The sequence below is a fragment of the Rhinolophus sinicus genome, linkage group LG12, assembly GCF_036562045.2.
Source record: "Rhinolophus sinicus isolate RSC01 linkage group LG12, ASM3656204v1, whole genome shotgun sequence".
Classification (NCBI taxonomy): domain Eukaryota; kingdom Metazoa; phylum Chordata; class Mammalia; order Chiroptera; family Rhinolophidae; genus Rhinolophus; species Rhinolophus sinicus.
Genome location: NC_133761.1, coordinates 14,968,204 through 14,982,429, shown reverse-complemented (window position 1 = coordinate 14,982,429; position 14,226 = coordinate 14,968,204). Strand labels below are relative to the sequence as shown.

Below are 14,226 nucleotides of genomic sequence, written 5' to 3'. Positions count from 1 at the left end.
AGTAGCCATTTGGAAGCCAAGAAGAAAGGTCTCGGAAGGAACGACCCTGATGACACCTTGATCTTGGACTTCTAGCCTCTAGAACTGTAAGAAAATAAATATCTGTTGTTTGAGCCACCCAGTCTGTGGTACTTTGTTATGGCAGCCCTATAATCTAATATACTTTGCATATTCTGTCTCAGACTTACAGATAGTGAGTCTCTTCTGTCTCTCAGAGCTTAGCACGTTGCCTTGGACAGTGTAAACACTGCCTTTGTTTGTCAAAAAAATTAATTAATTACTTTCAAAATGAAACCACCACTCACCTAGATTTCCCATGCTTAATTCTCCATGAGGTGATAAATGGAAATGGAAAGACCAGCCGGGTTTTCTTTCATCCTCCTCTCTCCTTGCCCCCGCAATATCAGGCCACTATTTCCATTCAAGTTTTTGTTTTGTCTGTGAAGGCAACCACTACTCTTATTATATTGTTTTCATACATGTTCTGGATTCTTCTAGAATTCTATCCAAAAGTGAGGAAGTAATCTTAGTCTCTTGTGTGTAGCCTTACAAGATGCTGGAATAGTGGAGAAAATGTAAGAGTCAACTTCAAAGGCCTAAAGAAACTGATCCATCTTGAGAGTCGAGGAATTGATAGGACCAAATAAATAAGAATCGCCTAGTCGTCTGGTTCCCCATTGTATGTCTTCCCACTTAACTCTATTGGGTTGAAAATTTACTTGCGCTCTTCCTTCCCGTCCATCCAAATGGACAGAGTCTCAATTATAAAATTTATCTTGGGGCAGTCTTCCCTTCCTACTTTATATTTCAGCTATTTATAAACACATCTCCAAGGAACTATGGAACTACGTGAGGGCAGGATCAACATGGCATACAGGGCCTGGCCCACAGAGCGCTCAGTAAAGCGGTGGCGTCAGTGAATGAACAAGCATCTCGAAAAGATGCCGACAGTCATTCAACCAATGATTTATTAAGTGCATCATCACTGCAGATGTAGTGAGCCGGAAGTGTCATCAAGGAGCTCCAGACCACACGGAAGTGCCCTGAGTGAATGGCAATGATACCATGTGACTTTAGCTACAATGTGTGTAAAGAGTCAGTGTGTAAACAGCAAAATGAAAAACCAAAATATCATATGGCAAGGACTCTCATCTTTTTTCTGACTTTTCAATTTCATGCACTTCTATAATATTTGACTCATTACAAAGAGTGTGTATGTATCTTGTAAATTTTTGAGTCCTATTGTCTGAGCTTTTGAAAAGAGCAGCTTCAGTTTTATGTCCTTGGGGGAACTCTTTTCTGATGACCCCACAGTTGTCAGCTCTCTGCCTTCCTTGAAGTCATTTAATAATGACTTCAAGACCACCTAAGAGACACTTCAATTATTCATGTGAACTGCTATTTGCCTCAAGCATAGCTTGTATGTTATACCTGCTTAGAGACTGCAAGCTTCTGGAAGGCAGGAGCCATGTCTACTCACAGCATGTTAGAAACTGAAGGAATCTAATGGTCATTTGATCCAGCTCCATCTTTCACAGGTGAGAAAACCCAGAGTCGAGGACATTACCACTCGCCCATAAGAACACACAAAGTTAGTAAAGGAACAAAACTAAAATGCAAAGCCAGAATGACTTACAACACGTATTAGGAGACTAACAGTCCTGACCTATTTTTCCAAAAGCCAGCATCTCCCTGGGTTTTCGTTCTTTCCGCTGATATCTTCTCTCTCTTGAACTTGGTCCCTATAAAATGAAATAAAGAAATATTTTATCCCTAAGGAATAATCAACCTTTTGCTCACGTGTGTGTATGCATCTGTATGGATGTGTGTGCATACATACACGGAGCAGTACTGTGGAACACTACACACTTTGGGTTGTGTTAACTCCAGAGACTTTGGAATCAGACAGTCTGGGGTCAAATCACACATCTTCCACTACTTTTTTGGTTAACTTTGGGTGTCTCCAATCTCAGTTTCCTGATCTATCAGATAAAAATTAGAGTACCTACCTCTTTAACCTCTCACAAGATCAGAGTTGTAAGTGTTAGCATAATGCATCAAGTAAATGCTCATGACATTTAAAACTTAAAGGCATAGCCTTTGATAGGCCCCTGTTTGACTAACATGAAAAGTAAAGGTAAAAACAGACGGATAAAGGCATCATGTAAACTCTTCATATACCATTACACAACTCAAACCTCAGCATCCCTAAATTACTACTTTTCTTTAAAAAAATGTCTTTAAAGATACAAAAATTCTTCCCTTTCCAACCAAAACTGAAGACCACAAGCGATCCCCCTCCCAGTTAGTGAAACTACTTTCTGAGTGAAATTACTCAGAAAATATTTCAAGGCGTTTATTTCTGTTTGCAGGGTGAGAAGACAGGCATGAAGGTGAAAGCTGCTATTCATTCCATCTAATCCCCTTTCCACTCTCATACAAAAACAGGAATCAATTAATTTCCTTCAGACACCCACCAGTCAAGTCCACTGGGCATCACGGAAGGTTGCTAAGGACTTTCTTTTGTCAATGATGTCATTCAGAGCTTTGTGTGTTTCCTTCCTCCCTGCATGTGTCTTTCTTCAGAGCAGGACATTCCATTTACTGCTCTTTTTTCTTTCCTGGTGGAAAAATAAAAATTTATGGTAACAGTATGAAAAATGACCCCCATTAGAGTTTTCCTTCAGTGCTGCCAAAACAAAGCAAAACAAAACAAGGTTGCCACAGAACTTGCGGAACACGCAAACCAGTCCTCCAAACACGGAGAGGGACTGAGTGAGTTGTCTGAGTTCCAGCAGACAATGTGAACGCTCCATCCCTGGAGGTCTTTCTGCCAGGGAGCTGATGCTCTAGGAAGAAGCGACCAAAAGCCTTTTCTCTCCTCCTGGACTCTCCAAACAAAACAATTCAGGTAGGCTCACAGTGGCACTCTGCTGAAGCCAATTGGGCTCAAAGGATATGTGTATTTCTGCCTGGGAACAATGCCTCTGTGAGTGCAGCATAAAGAGTAAGTGGAGAGGGCGTGAGAAGAGGCCACCTCCCTTCTGCTCCCACCTCCCTCCCAGCCATTCCTCCCATGGCGGAAACGCACCAGCACGGCGCTAGCAAAACAGTGAGGTACAGCAGATGGGCTTCTCTTCGGGGGCAACCAGGCACACGAGTCCATCACAGACGGGGCTGCTTCAAACTACCCGTTGGAAGCCTGTCCAGCAGGGCGGGGATGCTCAAACTACACTGTGACCAAATCACCCCAAGTGTTTGTGAAACGGGCAGATGTCCAGATCTCGCTCGTGAAAGACTGATTTGGCTGCACAGCAATCTGATGTTTTAATAAGCAGCCCAGGTGGGACTGTGGTATAGGTGATGAGACCATACATCCTGCAGGACTTCCCGGGATAGTGGGTCAGGCCCCACACCCTTCTTTCTCAAAACTCACCCTCACCCTCAGCTAGCCGTCTCCCTGGAAACCAGCCATCTCACAGAGCCCAGGAGGTAAGAACGAGGACCCATTGCTCGCCCAGAAATGTCTTTTCGGTTTAATGGGGGTAAGAAAAAGTAGGTAGCTGGTTTAGAAAAACACTTTGCCATAAAGGAAAGGTGCATGCCCAAGGCAACGATGAGCATTTCAGTAGGGACGGAGGGAGACCGCTGGCTGCTGAGCTCAATAGTGAGAGAGCTGCCTGTTCATGAATCTTGCAGGTACAAGCCCGTCACACAGAACACATGAACAGAGAGCCCACGCCCAGGTCTCTCCCTGGAGCGCGGGGCAGGGGTCCTCCTGGGCAGTTTGAGGGAGCCCCACTGTGCCTGGCCCTTTGGCTTTTCTTCCCATCTGTCCAGGAATCTCCAGCTTCCCGTTCTCGGTTCTCAAAGTTTCTCAGGGGACTTAAGCCCTCCCTGAAGTTGTCTCCCAGTCCACATTCTACCTACTCAAGCTGGGTGTGTTTGGCATCACCAGGCACTGGTTTCTTTTGTAGTTTTTGTGTGTTCGTTGCACTTTTCCAATGCAGGATATTATGCGTCAGGGGAGAGCCCTGAAGAGTGAAAAAGGTGATATTCTCAGTTCTCTGTTGGATGGAAAGACTAAAGATTACAGGGGCGGCCAGATGGCTCAGCTGGTTAGAGCGCGAGCTCTGAACACCAGGGTTGCCGGTTCGATTCCCACATGGGATGGTGGGCTGCGCCCCCTGCAACTAAGACTCAAAACAGCAACTGGACTTGGAGCTGAGCTGCATCCTCCACAACTAGATTGAAGGACAAGGACTTGGAGCTGACGGGCCCTGGAGAAACACACTGTTCCCCAATATTCCCCAATAAAATTTAAAAAATAAATTTAAAAAGAGACTAAAGATTGCTCCTCCTACATTGAAGACACCTAACGCATGCGTTGCTGATTCGGGCTGTACAAATGTGATTCAGTATTTTTGCTCATGAAAGCCACGGAGAGGACGGCATGGTGGTCTGTGTTCAGAGCACCCACTAATTCCCAGACACGGAGCTAAGTACGCAACACCCACTGTGCAATTTAAATCTTCTAAGAGCCCTGCCCTGAACAGGAAATGTTATTACGCCCATTTAACAGATGAAGAAAGAGAGGTTCAGAGGGGTTTAAGTGGTTGAAGTCACACACCTGGAGAGCAGAGAGCTGGGATTTCTCCTCTGACTTCATCACCCATCCTCTTACCATTACACCACGCTCCCTTTGGCACATGAAAAATTAATTAAAAGTGATTAATTTACAAGTACTAATGTCCTGAATTGACAGAGTGGACGCTCTATATGTGTCCTTTTTGATACCAAAAGCCCATACTATGTGTTTCCCCAGAATTGTGACTATCGTTTAATCAAAACCATACTGTACGCAAACAGCCACCAGATACTCATGACGTGTTTAACACTCTAGAGAAGGAGGTACTGCAACATAAAACCCATCCGAGCAACATGCTTAAAACTGCATTTGCAAACGTCATTCTCCAGTCAACCAAAAACAGGATGGCTTTTTAATTCCAGGGAATTAGTTCAAATCTGTTCTAGATTTGAATCAACAGAAAATTCTTCCCTCCTGACAGGCACTCATGCTCATTCTCGGCAAGCTGGTGTCCCAGCAGGCAGAGCAGCCTGTGCACAATTCTGAATGCCACCGGCCTCTGCCGAACCCCATGGCAAGAGTTGGGGGAAACCGGAGGAAAAGACTGACTTCCTTTAAAAACAGTCCCTAAAGGAACCCCACGCTTAAGGCAAAACAGATGCTCCTGAGAAACATCAGGCTAAAGAAAGGCATGTGTCCTGCCACAAACCATCCCTTAATTCAAAGCATCCCTTTGCCCAGGTCTCCCCTTTTTCCAATCCTCTTCTTTTGTGTCTTAAAAACAGCATCTGCACGTGCACTCGTGTGTATACACACACACACACACACACACACACACACACCAGAAGTCCTGGGTACAGCTCCTCAGGATGACGGGAAATCTTCCGGCTTTCCACCACACTGGTTGTGTGTGACCCTATCCAATAGCAATGCAAACAGCTATGTGTATTAAGCACTTAATGTGCCAGGCCTGAGCCAAGTGCTCCCTGTGGGTGTGTAGAGGAGGACTTGGAGGCTTCCAGAAGTCATCATTTCCAAGGTCACATGCCCAGCAAACAGTGGTCCTCTGACTGTTTATCTGGCAAGCCAGACCACCTCCATCATCCTGTGGTCCAAACTGCCATCATCTCTCACTGGATTATGGCAACTGCCTCCTGGCTGGCCTCTGCCCCTTACCCTCATGCCTCATACACAGAGAATGAACCTTTTAAATGTTAGACCAATTCACTTGTCTACTCAAAACGCTACAATGACGTCTCATTCTCCTTGGAATAAATTTCCAAACCCTCATCACAACCGGCAAGTTCCTACACGTACTCTGATGACACCTTCACCCATTCGTTCCTCACTTACGCTAACGCAATAGTTCTCAAAGCGTAGTTCCTGACACCCTTTTGGGGCTCTGGAAGTCAAAATTACTTTCAGTCTAAGATTCTAATTATTCTAATATGCTAGTGTTGTTTTCGTGCCCATTTTCTCAAAGGGGGACAGAGAACAAATATTTCATTGACATAGTTTCTGATTCCATATTGCAACTACCCTTTAAAAAGACTACCATTTATTACGTTTTGATGTCATATCAGAGAAGAATAACTGCAGATATCTGAAAAGGCTGTTAAAACACTGTTCCATTTTTCAACCACGTACCTGGGTGAGGCCAGATTTTCTTAATATCCTAAAATCAAAACAACATAGTACAATGGATTGGATGCACGAACAGGTATGAGATCCAGCTGTCCTATAGCAAGCTCGACATTTAAGAGATTTATGAAAATGCAAAACAATGTTATCCTTCTCATTAAATACTGTTTTGCAAAATACGTTTTTCATAAAAATATTACTTTTATTAATGTCATGTGCTTATTGTAATTTTTAAACAAACCAATAAAAATTTTAAATTTTCTCCGTTTTAACTTCTAATATGACAAATATCAATAGAATCCATATCACCAACACTCTTAGGGAGCCTCAATAATTTTTCGCAGTGCAAACGGGCCCTGCGACTAAAAAGTTTGAGAACCACTACTCTCAACTCATTGGCCTTCTCACTGTTCCTTCCCATGCCAAAAAGAGGTTTACTCTAAGAAACTGGCTCACCGATTATGGAGGCTGAGAAGGTCAAGATCTGTAGTCAGCAACCTGGAGACCCAGGAGAGCTGGTGGTGTTAAGTTCCAGTCGGAGTCTGACGTCGAGAATAAACCAATGTCCCAGCTAGAAAACAGACAGGCAGAGACGGACTTCTTTCTTACTCAGCATTTATTCTATGCAGGCCGTCAATGGATTAGATAAGGCCCACCCACCGTATGGAGAGCAATCTGCTTTACTCAGTCTACACACTCACTTCACGTTAGTCTCATCCAGAAACACACTCACAGACACACCCAGACGTAATATTTAACCAAACATCCGGGCATCCCGTGGCACATTCAAGTAGATGCATAAAATTTACCATCACACCTTCCATTCATTTAGGTCACTGCTCAAATATTATTTTATCAAAGAGAGGTTTCCCTATACCACCCTACAAAAAATAATACTAATACTCCCATATCCTATCTCCTTAACCATGCTCCAGTTTTCTTAGCATGTATCACCATTATTTCTTCCTGCCCCACTAAAATGTAAGCTTTTTAGACTACTGAATAGTTTAGTTCCCAGTTGCATCCTAGAACCGGCACACAGTAGTCTCAATAAATACTTATTGAATAAATATGTCACACTGTTCAGCCTTAAGGCTATAATTAAGGTTTGAAGAAACAAAATTAATAGGGAGAAAGCATGGAGTTCCCCTGAAGTGGATTTTGATGTGTATATGTCAAATGTAGTGCTTTCAGCAAGGCAGGTATTTATTTTTCTTTCACCTAAAAGTTCAGAACTAGGCAATTTAGGGAAGGTACAGCAGCTCTGCTTTGCAAAGTCCCCAGGGACTCTATGATGTGGCCCTTGTTTCTTGGTCCAATAGGGCAAGTAAAGAGCCAGCCATCATATGTTCCTTCCAAAAGAAAGGAAGGGAAAAAACTAAGAAGAAAAGCGAGGCAAAGGGAACATAACAGCTATTTTTAAAGAAAGATTTTCTGAAGTTGTCCTACAACAACCTTACATAAATTCATATGCCAGATTTAGTCAAATGGCCACACCTGTTTGCAAGTGAGCCTGAGAAACATGCTTTTATTCTGGATGGAAACATACACACCGTGTTTCCCTGAAAATAAGACCGGGTTTTATATTAATTGCTCCAAAAGACGCATTAGGGCTAATGTTCAGGGGATGTCATCCTGAAAAATCATGCTAGGGCTTATTTTCCGGTTAGGTCTTATTTTCAGGGAAACACGGTAGCTAAAACATTGGGGGCGGAATGGAAGAATAGATATTGAGAGACCATTAGCAGTCTCTGCTATAGGGTAGTTATTATTTCAGTCTGTCCTCTTCTTCTGGTAATGGAACCCCTTTTCCATTAACAAACCCTTCCTCAACCTAGAGGATTTCTTGTGATGCTGATGATGTGGGCTACACAGTACTTCTTCCTCTAGCAAACGTGGGATTGTGACGAAGGCTGGGTGAGTCATCACACCCTATCCTCTTGGCCCATTGATTGGTCCGGAGATGCGCATGCGACCAGAGCCAGCCCTGCAATGGACAAGCATGGACAGACAACTTCCTCTGAGATTTGTATGCAAATGGTGGAAGGGAAAAGCTGTTTTGTCCTGGGGTTGCTAAGCTGGGAATGAGTGAATGCCAGGATACTAACATCCATTTCACCCCAACTCCACATTTTAAGTCCTATCTGCAATTGGAGGAGATAAGGCCAGCACACCAAGGCAAGCAGACCCCGGAGGCTGGAAAGATGACATCATCTGAGTTCTCTGATCCAAGTGTGCCTGCAGCCTGATGTCTCGTTGACAAGATCCAGCAAGTTCCTTTCTTCGCTTACGTTGGTTTTTGTTGGATATCTGTCCCTTGCATTTGAAATTCCTGACTACTAAAATGTGTATCATGAGCATAAGTTTTCCTTAACATTTGTTCTCAAATGTTACTTACGACTCAATAAAGATTAATTCATGAGGCAAAATGGAGAAAGTGTGTATGTTTCTGCCTCAAACACACATTTTTGAAGTCTGGGTGTCCTCCGTTGGAAGGCTTTCCCTGACCAAGCTCTCCTTTCCATGGTCCCTGCCCACCTCTGCCTGCGTGGTGACCTGTTCTCTGTCACACAGCACCTGGCTTCCATCTAACACAATACATATCACGTTGTATGGTAACTCCTTGTTTCTAGGACCTGTCCCTTGCAATGACGATGCCCTTGAGGACAAGGGACATCCTGTCTTACTCACCTTTCCATCTTCATAACCCCAGCATTGACCTCAGCAGGGTGTACAGTAATGATTATATTAAACCTAGTGTTGCAAATATGTACACACAACTTTTTATCACCACCTCATGGTAGAGGATCTAAATGACTCTTCCATTTCCTTTGGAATGTATTGATTGAATACATCAAGTCCCCTTGGAAGTGGAAACTACAATACCAAAGTAATACGTTATAGAATAATTCCTGTTCAGCTGACTCAATTAGAGTAAAATTCGCAAAAATGGGAGGTGCTGAAAGGTTTCTAAAGCAAAACCACCCCCCAAAATAGTAGGCCGATGCCTCTAATTTGAAATAAATCTTAACAAAGATCAAATCGTAGGAATCCACTTTGGGAGCTAAAGTTTGGCTTATACTTTTGAAATTCGTATTAGGTCAGAGGATTATTTTTTTAAATTCTGGTTCATTTTTTGCATAAAAGTGGTCTGAAGTCAGTAAACTTTCATTTGTTTCTGTCCTTGAGATGAAAAGCAAGGTCTGGTGCAATCACAGTGCCTGGGCAACCAACTGGTTGCATTTCAGTATCAACAATAAGAGACCTGGGGAGGGGTAGCTGTGGCCTTCTCAGCTTGCCCCTCCTGGCGTGGGATCTTCATGCTGTGAATGACTTAGGACGATCAGGCCCCTTATTCTCAGACTACTGTGCTCAGGGAAGAGCCTCCCCGCTTGGGTAAGTGGGGGCTGAATGGGGGAGGGGTATAGCCCGCCTCGCGGCTGCAGTTACCAGGAACTTAGTCTCTGTAACTTGAAGTTGGAGGCAATTAGGGAAGTGGTTGGCCTGACCCTCCTGGTAACTGACAGGATTGGGTGCTGTCTTTTGGGCCCCACCTGCCTGGAGTGGAGCTTCCATGAAGCTCAGCGAGCAGGCACAGAGGGAGGGAGAGGCTATGCATGGTTCCAGCACCACTGACTGGTGCTGGATCTTACATACTTGGCACTGTTCGCTGAATAACTATTTCTTCCTTTGCTGTATGCTCTTAGGATAGTTTCCAGAGACTTTACATGGTTCTATGGGGTTTTTGGATCCTTTTTGTTACTAGTTGTGGTTGTTTCAGTGGAGAATCAGTCAGCAGATCTCTTCACCCCTTTCCAGAAGTTTCAGCCCCCCCGTTTTTTTTAAAAGCAGAATTCCACAAGCTAACATTAGAACTGCTAGCTTTCATTGTCACTCTTGTTGGCTGTTTCATTTTCAAGTTATAGTAAGTGCGAGTAAGGTAGAGAAATGCTATTTTTTTCCTGATCAAGTTGACTTGCGTCCTCTGAAATAAACAAACTGTATGTAAATCTTTAAAGAGAAATGGGAAGAGGAAACCAAGTGGGAGCAACATTTTCTAATTTGTCAAGTTAAGAATACAGGCACTTTTTTTTTTTTTTTTTTTTTCAGTTTTAACAAACACCAAGACTTAAAGTGAATTTGTATTTTACAAAGGAAAGCAAGCATGTAGATACTGGCTACCAAGCTGAGCCCCCAAGTTTTTATTCTATATTTGAATGTAGGTAACTCACCATGATCCACATTTCTGCATCTATTACATGAGCATCTTGCTTACAATATGGCTTCATTAATTGGAACTCTTTGGGTAGGGTCCATATGAATTAACAAAAATAATTAATAGTTATTGTTCTAAAAGCTAGCATTTACTGAGTGCATATGCCAGGCCCTTTAAAAACTGTTTTAATTGTATAATTTCAATTAGTTCTAGCAAACATTACTATGAGGCAATTTGGATTCTTACTATCCCCATGTCATAGATGAAGCAACCGAGGTCGGAGAGGTTAAGTTACTTGCCTAATGTCGCACAGCTTATCAATCAGTGGTGGAGGCTGGATTTGAACCCAGACAGATTAGTTCACTGAACCTTTGTCCTATGCTAATATTTTTTTTAAAAAACTGGCTTCATTACCAAAAATGCAGCCAGTAACCTCCTAAGAGTGGTGCTTAGGAAATCTTTGAATTTTTCATTCACTCATTCAACAAACTTACTAAGCACCGACTACAGTCATGAAGATGGACGGTTCAATTACACATGAAAACTAAATACCAACCTTTTAGGATAAAAGTTGACTCCTGTCAGAATGGAAAATAACTTCATGAGACTCAAAACCTGAGAGTCACGTTATTAAGCACTAACACGGGCTTGTGACTATGGCAACGGTCTTAACATTTTAATGAGCATATACTACAAGCTGGGTGCCATGTTATGCACAAATGCTTTATGTAAGTATTTCATTTCATTCCTCCAAAAATCACTGGGTAAGTGGTTAAGAGGTCAGGCTCCAAATCAGCCTAGTGGGGTCTGAATTCCAGTTCCATCAGTGACTAGCTGCATAAATCACACAAATTATTTAACATCTCTGGGCCTCAGTTTCCTCATCTGGAGATTGTCGATCATAATGGTACTTCCTGTAATAGGAATGTATTCAACCGCAAGTAAAGGAATATCTGACCATAGTGGCTTTAAGATAAGAGTCTATTCTTCCACATAATTGGAAATCTGGTAAATGGTTACTGTAGATGTTGGTTTAGCATTTCAACAATGTTATGGCTGGTATCTGTGATTCTTTCATCCTTTCTTTCAGCACAAGAGAGCTGCTGCAGTTCCAGACACAATGTCTGTGTTCAGGGTAGAAAGAGCAGAAGAGGTACCAGCCACAGGGGTCCTCTTGAGCAGGAAAGCCAAGGCAGAACCCCCCTAGATTTCCACGTACAGATAATTTCCTAGAAAAAGTGCTACATACCTCATTGCTGTACATCACTGTGGTCACCTTCAAAGTACTCCCCTTGGGAAGCTCTGCACTGAGCCAGCGCCTAGTCCACCCTTCAAAGCAATTTTGGAACTTTTTCTGGAATGGCCATCAGAGCTGTCATTGTATTAACCTTGCCGTCCCAAATGTCATCAAAATGTCTTCCTTTCAATATTTCCTTTATCTTCAGGTAAAGAAAGAAGTCACTGGGGTCCAGATCAGGTGAGTAGGGAGGGTGTTCCAATACAGTTATTTGTTTACTGGATAAAAACTCCCTCACAGACAGTGCCATGTGAGCTGGTGCATTGTCGTGATGTAAGAGCCATGAATTGTTGGCGAAAAGCTCAGGTCGTCTAACTTTTTCACGCAGCCTTTTCAGCACTTCCAAATAGTAAAGTTAGTTAACTGTTTGTCCAGTTGGTACAAATTCATAATGAATACTCCCTCTGGTATCAAAAAAAAGGTTAGCAGCATCGGTGCAACAAGTTCGTGAACTTCATTGTCAGACCTTGTATGTCTCCATGACCAGAACTCCGTCAAACATGGCTACTCGAGCTGCAAGTGAAGCTTGAAACACAAATATGTAGGAAGCACATTTTCACCCACACAAAATCAGGGCTCTATAAGTGAGGGAGGGGAGAAGGCCTATCATTGGTGAGCACCTAAACAGTGTCTGCCATGCTGCCTCTTGGGGTTGGGAGGCTTGAGAAAATTCATGCTACACACTTAACACACCGTCTGTCATCGTCATCCAGGGCCCATAGACATTAGTGGTTTCATTTTGCAAATGAGGAGGTTAAACAGCTTACTCCACATCACAATTTCTATACAAGAGAGATGAGATTCAGAGGCAACTTGTGAGTCCAAAGCCTAACCAGTAACAGCATGAAGAGTCTTTAGGACAGATGGGTAGAGGCTGTTGCTCCTGAATCCCTTTTTGTACTCCATTTACGCATCACACGTTTCTCCTTCACAGATATGCTAAGGTACGCCTCAGCTGGAGCCCCTGCAGGCATTAGTGGAAAGAGAAGTGAAGTAGCCAGCTCTTGTGTTAAGTCTTCTGAATCACCAGGCAACCACCTAAGATGCAGCATTAGAACATCTGTATTTACCACTACAAAACCTCTGTATTTAATAGGAAAAATAGCCATGAAACTCGCTCATTTAATTAAGCATGGAAACCAAATCCTGACCTCTTAGGATAACCGCTGGCCCCTCTCGGAATGGAAAAACAACTGGATGAGAATCGAAACCTGATGTGTGAAGGGTCCCCTCGAAGCAAGATATTCAAGAGACGTTAGAAGCTTTCGCCAGGAAAACAGACATCTCTATTTTTCAGTTTTAAAAAAAAGTACCGTTACTAATTAAAACCACAATATTTAAAGAATGATGTCTCTCCTATCGCATGAAAGGACGTGGGTCTGTATTTGCAAGGTGTAAGGAACATGTGAGGTCTGGTGACCTCATACATAATAACTCTATGCATATAATTACTGTGCACAGAGGTGTCTGGAGAGCAGATTTGTAGTCAGTGCCAAGACAGCCTGTATTACATTAATAGAAAATGTAAAACACATGGTTCCAAGTTGGTTTGCTCAACCCTAAAATGAGCAAAGAATTACTGACTTGACTCCCACCCACAGGACGAAAGAGCAGAAGATAAGTTCCATCAGACACAAGCTTATGTTTACAAAGTACTGAGGGCAGTGGTTTCTAGACTTGGGGAATTCAAGGATTATCAAGTCTGACCTTGTCAAGTAGGAATATTAAAATGATAATCAACCAGCCAATCAACAAACCACCTTCCACTGCCATAATCATTCCCTAAAAGGACTTTTTAACACCGAGCAACTAGGATGGACATACTGATTCGCAAAGGCAGTACTCTCAATGGAATGAATGTTATAAAATTTCACTCCCTCATCCTGATTTTCCTCATTTGCTAGGCACAGATTAACATGCAGGAGTCCCAGGGTCAGTCCTGGCATTGTTCTCTCGGTCCTGGATAACCTATCTGGACACCAGATTTCAAGGACAAGAGGGCTCTGTCAGAGCATCACAGGCAGGGCCCAAGAGTTTCAGGATACACACAACTCTTCACTAGCGATTTCTAGAGCGTATCTGTAATTGGAGCAGAGAACTTGGCAAGGCTCTCCCCACTCCCTCCATCGCCTGCCTTAAGGTATCTCAGTAGTTTAAGTTTAGACTCCAGGTCCAAGTTCCCGTTATTGCTACTTATGGATTCATTTCAAGTCTACAATTAGAACGGAGACTCCCTGAAGGCAGGGGGCTTCAACTCCCCCCTGGAGTCTCACACTCGACAGGCATCCAGTGAGACCTATGGACGTGGTAGGACATTGATGCCTGTGGGGCCTGTGAAAGTTCTAAAGGCCAGCATGGCAGCTGACGGACATCCCTGTGCGCTGATCTTGGGAAGAAGATAGGTCTGTCCAAAGAGGTAAGAAGAGAAACCAGTTCACACTCAATTGAAACTTTTCATAGTCATACAGCTAACTACATAATGTC

General features: G+C 43.1%; 1 long non-coding RNA gene across 1 annotated transcript; it reads right to left on the bottom strand.

The window, feature by feature from the left end:
• Positions 1–310: 310 nt before the first annotated feature.
• LOC141567866 (uncharacterized) lies at positions 311–12,379 on the bottom strand. Its single transcript, XR_012490795.1, has 5 exons — positions 11,695–12,379; positions 6,686–6,800; positions 2,478–2,621; positions 1,667–1,742; positions 311–438 (listed from the first exon to the last, which is right to left on the bottom strand). It is a non-coding gene; the product is annotated as an uncharacterized LOC141567866 (long non-coding RNA).
• Positions 12,380–14,226: the final 1,847 nt, after the last annotated feature.